The sequence below is a fragment of the Mastomys coucha genome, unplaced genomic scaffold (genome assembly GCF_008632895.1).
Source record: "Mastomys coucha isolate ucsf_1 unplaced genomic scaffold, UCSF_Mcou_1 pScaffold14, whole genome shotgun sequence".
Taxonomy (NCBI): Eukaryota; Metazoa; Chordata; class Mammalia; order Rodentia; family Muridae; genus Mastomys; species Mastomys coucha.
In genome coordinates, this window is record NW_022196896.1 from 83,611,776 (window position 1) to 83,620,092 (window position 8,317).

At 37.9% G+C, this 8,317-nt stretch overlaps 1 pseudogene; it reads right to left on the reverse strand.

The window, feature by feature from the left end:
• Positions 1–4,027: 4,027 nt before the first annotated feature.
• On the reverse strand, positions 4,028–4,599 carry LOC116089443 (annotated as a pseudogene).
• Positions 4,600–8,317: the final 3,718 nt, after the last annotated feature.

An 8,317-nucleotide genomic window follows, 5' to 3' on the forward strand; every position in this document is an offset into this window, starting at 1 on the left:
TTGTAGGAAGGGTTGAGAGAAATGCCCTATTTCCCCTGGAAGAATGGGGAAAAGAGAGTCAAGAATCTTTCACTTTTTGTCTATGCTTTTCCAGCTTCCTCAATGTCACCCCGTCATAGCAAATATGATCTAGTGATGTAGATCAGTGCTACTAGCCTCATCTGCATGCTGCATTTGATTTGTTAATGTTAATTTAAACCTACAATAAGGTATTTAAAATGAGAGTGATAATCCCAGCAAATTGTAATTCTGGTTAGATGTCAGATAAAGTAATTCCATTTTTTTTTTTTTTTTTTTTTTTTTGCTCTAAAGTTAGAAACCTGATGTGAAAGTTTGATTCTCAGTTTGCAGTTTCGCTCTTCCCCTGCCTTCTGCAGATTGGCATTCTGCGGCTCTCGCGGCAGCGCGAAGCCCCTCACTTCAAGGCTGAAGTTCCAATTTTATTCCAGCACAACTGTCACAGCGCCCTGAAGTGAGCGAAAAACAAGGAAAAAAACAGATCTGGTATGATTTCACTTTCCATGTGTTCCTTAATGAAAAAAAATTATCATTCTAAATATTGGTATTTACTCCTAGTTAAATACTTTATTTCATCAAAAAGAAAAAGAAACTGAGATTCAGTTGCTATTATTTCACAGGAAATGTAACAGGCCTGATGTTTCCCTGACAATTCTGTTATTTTCTTCTACAGAAACACTATTTACCATATATTGTACGGCTGGTGCTTCGGGTACTGCAGAGACCTTATGGTAAACTGATGGAGATGTAAGCCCTTTATGCCAGATTGTTTAAGCAGGGGGAAACAAAGATAAAAACCCAAACGTACTTAATTAACATCTGATGTGTAGCTTTTGCAAACACAAATGCAATATTTGTGTTTGAGCCCTGACAGCAATGACTGTGAGATATGCTATTAATGTCTGGGTTAGAGATGCTTGTGGTGGGACCACGTCTACAATAACACAAATATAAAACTGCTTTCAGACAAAACAATGGTGGAGAGCCCAGTAGAAGACTAAAAAGATGGCTCTCAGGAGAAACACATGTAGTTTTCCCCATTTAAAAAATTAAAAAATAAATTAAAAATTTCAGAAATGGCTTCAGATACTACCAATTTCAGTCTCTTCAGTGGGTTTCACGCCACATAAGGGAATTTCATTTCCGGGGCTCAGAAGTTGCTTGGAGCATTTTCAGAAGTATTACTTGTTATACTAAGGTCTTCTGCAGTGTCTAGTATATTATAATGGATGCAGGTGGAGAAGCCCACCCTGGTGTTTTATGATATATGACATTTTTATATCTAAGGAGAGAACTTCAGATTCATGGATTATATTACAGTTTGAATAAACAGAATCCCTTTAACCAATGTAACTCCCACATCAAATGCTTTTTTTTTTTTTAAAAAAAGGACCAGAAAGCTGGCAAATGTCAGGAACCTTGCAGGTTGTTGGTATAAAACCACGAGTAAGGTTAAAGTAAGGCAAACCCTTACCTAAATCTGGCCTCTACATCAGATTAACAAGCAGAGTGGAGCACCAGGCTGAGATTCAGGTTTAAAAATACAAATGGTTATTACGCTAAAGGCAATTAGCTATCATTACATATGGTGCTTTAAGTTTTTAGGACATGTACCAAAAGGAAACCACGGCTGAATCCGGACATCTGATGACTCAAGCCATAAAACACACATAATTGCAAAGTTGGGTGCTTCCATAGCAGGAGGGAGGAGGGGAGCTGAACTTTCATCCACATAGCTGAGTCCACAGAAAGAAAAGCTAAATGAGAGACACTGGGCACAGTGCTGGAAGGACTCCCTATGGATCTGAATTGTTCTGCCTTCCTAAAGCAGTGTGTGTGCTCAACCATCCTCTTACAAGATGGTCTTGACACGGTCCATCTGTGAAAGGAACCATGGACCCCAATTTTCAAACTAAATCTTTCACAGCAGGAATTCAGAAAGGCTGCTGCAGAAGTGGGTACACATTAACATCATGAAACAAAGCCAGCCCAGACCAAAAGGACCATCGGATGACCAGCCTACTAGTACAACAGTGCCCTTCCAAACCTTCCAAATAGGTCCCCCTGTGTCAGTTACAGGGCACATATGTGGCTGCATACTGGCTTACCCCAAGCAGACGCACTGGCAAACATTATAAAATATTATTACAAGTACTCTCCCCAAAGCAAGACCCACTGCTAAACTCAAAATTTGTTTTCAAAGGCTAAGGAAAATGTTAGATGTGGTGTGTATTGAATGAGTCTGTGGCCAGAAACAACCCTAACGACTTATTTCTTGTTTACAGTGGAAAAAAGTGAGCAGGGGCATTTCTCCCTGATTCCAAGGCATACCAGTTATCTACAACCAGGATTCCTGAGGCACCATCTGAAACTACAGCTCAAAGATTTTTCTGCTTTTTAAACAATGATGCATCAATCCAGGCTATTCATACATTTTAACAGACAATAATGTTTAAATTATCACACAAGTGTTTATGGAATGGGTGTATTGTGTATTATTTATAGATTGAAAAGTATTAACTATCAATACTTTGCCCTCATTTATGTTCTTCAAGATCTGGCCAACTACAGATTCCTAGGAGGAATTTGATGGCAAAGCTCTTGTCAGTTTGATTCTGGTGCAGAATGCTTAAGCATCTCTGAGCTCTTTTTTTTTTCTTCTGTTTATAATACTCTTCTAGGACTTCAAAACAAGAACATGTTCCCTTATAGGTTCTGCTTCCTCTTGAAACTATATAAATTTAATTTACTACTGGAGTCTTGATAACAGTCAGTTACCAATCATTTCTATCTTTTTTTTTTTTTCAGGAAAAGGAAGAGGAATAGCAACACTGTGTTGAGGTTTTTCTGCCTGGGAGGAAAATTTAAAAAAAAAAAATCAGTTGGGAAATATTGATATAACAAAGAAGTTTAGGAAAGTATAAATAGCACAATTAAGCAAAAAAGAGGTAGGGGAATATTATTGGCAGACAAATTCATTGCAAAGTTGCAAGAATAACATTCCTACCAGAACAAACACTGTGTTATGAATTCACTTCAATTTGTATTATTTTAAAAATAAAAGCAACTCATTCCTTTACAAAGATAATGTAAAGAAAGGATGTAAATAACCTATGTTTCAATTAAGAGTATAACAGTGAAATTACCCTCTGACTTGGGAACCCTGAAAATGTATTAGTCTCCCTTCTAAAACAATTTTTTTATCTGCTAGTAGCATCTGTTTAATTCTAGTTTAATGATGGTTGATGGTGCTCAGCCCAAACATGGCAATTTGCTATTTCTATGATTCTCCCACAAACCAAGGTTTCTGCTTCTGCTAGGCCTGTGCTACAAAAGAATACTGTCTGGCAAAGCACGTGTTCTTTTTACCCCCTTAATATCAGTCTTCCTTCATATCTAATCTTGATGCCTGCACTGAAGCCTAGCTTGAGAAAATTCACCCTAGCACACCTTAACAATCACCCTCTAAGGACAATGGAATCTCAAGACTAAGTTAGACTTCAAATTTTAATTTTCTTCTCTCACTTCAAAAGAAAATACGTTGTGAAATTATAAAGCTAAGAATACTTTGCCAGCATGTGATATAACTAAAATGAGTTTATCTATCTCCACTATTGAGAGTAGACTTAGTTACACTATTTTACTGTTTGAACTTGACATTGGCTGTTACCTTTCCTAAACCTCTTGGCTGCCTCTCCATGTGGATTTCTTCTAACACTATCTTTGTGATAAAGCCTAATTTGGACTGTACCATTTAAAACATTATTTAACTCCATCCCAGGTCTCACTGTGTGAGCTATACTGGTCTCCAACTCAACTGCTTCCTGGGTGCTAAACCCCTACACCACGATACCCAGGAAACCCAGAACTCTTTTTTTTTTTCACTGTTCAAGGTTTATTTGGTATTTTCTTTGGCATGATACTTGAGTGGTTGGTTCCATCATCCATATGCAGATCTTACATTTCATATAATATTGCCATGTACACTACAGATAATACATAAAATATCCTATAGGACATTTATGATATGCATAATGGACTTACACACTGGAGCCAGGTTATGACTAACTGGGAACTTGTTTGTTGGCCTAGGCATGTTTGGTGAGGGTGCACAGCTTTTGGGAAAGCTACTGATTTGCCAAGCCACATAGGTCAAGATATCCACTGGATTTAAGACAATAAGCAGCTTGCAGTATGGACTGTACTTCACAATGCTGGGAAAGATGAACCTGGACCAGATTGAGTCGGGTCTCTCCCTCTTGCTGACGGGACCCTGCTGTGATGATGACCAGCTTGGAGTTTGCAGTTACACAGTAGTCTTTGCTGAAGACAATTTTGGTGTTTTAAGGAAAAGGCTGCCATGCTTTAGTTTGTTTTTAGTCTGTTTAGTTTAGTTTAGTCTCCCTTTAGTTTGTCTTCCACGACATCAACGAGGGCAAGCTCATCTGCTAAGTCCTTCGTTAAGATTCTGTTGGCACAAGCCGTGCAAACAGCACCAAACCCAACAACTGCCATCTTGTTCTGGGGGACCTGTTCTTCCTTAAGAAGATTCACAATCAGCTGGTCCTTGAGGGTTGCCATCTTGGACTTTGAATCTTTTGAGACCGCTAGTGTACGATGGGGGTGACAGTCGAGCAGCAGCAGCAGTGTAGCCTGGGCTCAGTGGCTCCAGCACACGCCCAGAACTTTTAATGACCTTGTGCTGTTCCTTTATCTTTGTGGCACAGCACTAATTTTTTTCTATTATACTAATTAAATAAATAATAATACATCAATTAATTAATAGATTAATTATGTTTGTTATCTGTTGTATATCTCCTTCCTCCTCTCTTAACTATAGCATAAGGCACTGGAAAGAATATAAATTCTATTTTGCCCACTGAGGATACTGCCTAGCAGGTTATTTAATAAATACTTGTTATATTAATTAATTAATTATCTATAAATTCACTCTACATTAGATAATGTTTTCTGTGCTCAAAACTTCTTCTAAAACTTCATACATGGATATCTGCTATAGTTTTGTGATTCACTTCTACAAAGCAAATGTTTATATTGTTTCTAATATTTGCTTATATGTCATCTGTGTTGCAAATGATACTTTGATCAAAATGGTTAAAAATGAGTGTCTGTCAGCTGAGGATGGCTGGGAGCAGGAGAGATGATCCTCTCCAGGGAAGAGTACACCAATTGGTTGTTCCGTGTCAAATAGCCAGCCTTGAAAACATACATACAAATGTTTTGTGATGAAACTTTTCCTGGAGAGATGCTACAAACACATTTACTCATCCCACACAGGGAGCCCAGGATAGACCAAAGTACAGTACACCAAAGTCCATCTTGGTGAACCAACAAGTTTTATGGAGATTACTTTGTGAATATGGGTAAAGAGTTACTTACAGAAGCAGAAATGACTCAAAGACAGCTGCATCCCCAAAGCTCACACACACATGCACACACATTCACGCATGTGAGTGCACACACAATAACAATAGAAAAAGAGATCATGAATTTGAAGGATAATGGACAGAGGTGAAAAGGGGGATTGGATGAAGCAAAGGGGAGGGAGAAATGTTGTAGTTACTTTTTAATAACAAGCAAAAGTAAAAGAAAATAAATCAGTTCTGGTGCTTCTATTGTATCCTTGAGATTTATCCCTAGACTTTGCTCTCAAGAGGCACTTGTTACACATTACAAACTCACCTCCAAAGACTTACTCAAGTTTATATAGTACCTTTGGCTGTACCAAAGTTTTAACTATATCCTTACTAGTATTAAAATATTACCTTCAAATTATCACCTGGAGACATTTTATGCCAATTTTAGCATCTTAAAATTTTTAACTTGAGTCTTTTTTTTTAATTTTGATGAAATTCTGAATATAAATCACTGAACTGCATGTAGAATAAAAACAGAGGACAAAAATCAGGCATACCACTCCCAGGTGCTCTAACACCCCCAGGATCAGAGGTTAGGAGGACACAACATCTGCCCCAACACTACGAGTAACTGGAACCAGCAGGACCAGGCACATAGGAATTCCGCCAGCCCAGTGACTCAGGTTCCTTCCAGTCTCTCTGGGCTGGTGCCCAGAGCAGACATTGGGTGCAAACTCTACAGCCAGTCCCAAAACACCCAGAGGAAGCTCCACTCCCAGGGTCACAGGATCCCAGAATCACAGGATCACAGAGACAGCTTGACTCTGAGGAGTTCTGACACAACCAGGATCACAGGAAAGACAGGCTCCAGTCAGATTTAGCAAGGGCAGGTAGCACTAGAGATAACCAGATGGCACCAGGCAAGCATAAGAATATAAAAGCAACATAAACCAAATCTGATGATTACTTGGCATCATCAGAACCCAATACTCCCACCATAGGAAGTCCTGGACACACCATCACACTGGAAAAGCAAGATAAAGATATAAAATCACTTCTCATGATGATGATAAAGGACTTTAATAAAAACATAAATAGCACCCTCAAAGAAATACAGGAGAACACAGGTAAGCAGCTAGAAGCCCTTCAAGAGGAAACATAAAATCCCTTAAAGAACTATAGGAAAACACAATCAAATAGGTGAAGTAAATGAGCAGAACCATCCAGAATCTTAAAATGGAAATAGAAACAATAAAGAAATCAGAAAGAGAGACAACCCCGGAGATACAAAACCTAGGAAAGAAATCAGGAGTCATAGATGCAAGTATCACCAACAGAATACAAGAGATAGAAGAGGGAATCTCAGGGCAGAAGACACCATAGAAAACATTCACACAACAGTCAAAGAAAATGCAAAAAGCAAATGCTTGTAACATTTGCTTGTCCAGGAAATCCAGGACACAATGAGAAGACCAAACCTAAGGATAATAGGTATAGAAGAGAGTGAGGACTCCCAAGGTAATGGGCCAGTAAATATCTTCAACAAAATTATAGAAGAAAACTTCCTTAACCTAAAGAAAGAGATGCCCATGAACATACAAGAAGCCTACAGAACTCCAAATAGATTGAACCAGAAAAGAAATTTCTCCTGTCATATAATAATCAAAACACAAAACGCACTAAACAAAGAAAGAATTTTAAAAGCAGTAAAAGAAAAAGGTCAAGTAACATATAAAGTCAGGCCTATCAGAATTACACCAGACTTCTCACCAGAGACTATGAAAGCTAGAAGATCCTGGGCAGATGTCATACAGACCCTACAAGAACACAAATGCCAGCCCAGGCTACTATATCCAGCAAGACTCTCAATTACCACAGATGGAGAAAACAAGATATTCCATGACAAAACAAAATTTACACAATATCTTTCTACAAATCCAGCCCTACAAAGAATAATAGATGGAAAACATCAGCATAAGGAGCAAAACTATACCCTAGAAGAAGCAAGAAAGTAATCTTTCAACAAATCCACACAAACTTAATTCCCCTTCTTACAACAAAAACAATAGGAAGTAACAATTACTTTTTCTTAATATCTTAATATGAAAATTAATATTACCAATATATATTAATTGATCCAAAAATATGAGGAATTAGAAATTTGATTTCTCTAATTTGGTAATTGGAGAAACAGGTCCAATATTGTACAATCCATATACACTTTCAGCTTGTTTGTACGTGACAGTGTCTTGCTGTGTACAACATAATGGTCTTGAAATCTTGCTTCTCCTATCTCAGCCTCTCTATTAGTAGTATTGTTTGTTTCATGTTTTTACACTATAGTATGGTTTTCAGAACAGCTTACATATTTCAAAAGTATTTATACAGCCAAAAGAAATGTAGACAATTAAATTGGGAGTTGGCTTGTAAGAGAACAACAAAGAGTGAGACTGAATGCTTTGCTTGACATTTGTAACTCTTGTATCAAATTTGAAGAAGAGGACTTTATAAGTTACTCTTTCTCTAGGATGAACGCTTTTCCAAATTATCACAGCCAATGAACCAGATTCTTACCCTCACCTAATGTCTGTGCCATCCTCCAAGCAGAACCATTGTTCATTGAAACAGTTGGTGAATGACTTTATGGATAGACCATCTTAATACACACACCATTTCTTAGATGAATATAACCTGTTCCCTGTGGGCTGAGAATAAAGTCACTCACTCAAGTCAAATAGCTTTGACCATAGCAGGAGGTCTGTATCCAAAAATCATGTCTACAATTCATTCCTTGGCGCAGCAGAACTGTCAACTCTCAGCTTAGCTACAATGGAGGTAAAATTCTTTGGTGATATGAAGGTCATTGAAGTACAGCCTTATTACAATGAAATCCAATGTCTAAAAATTGTTCTTATTTTGGG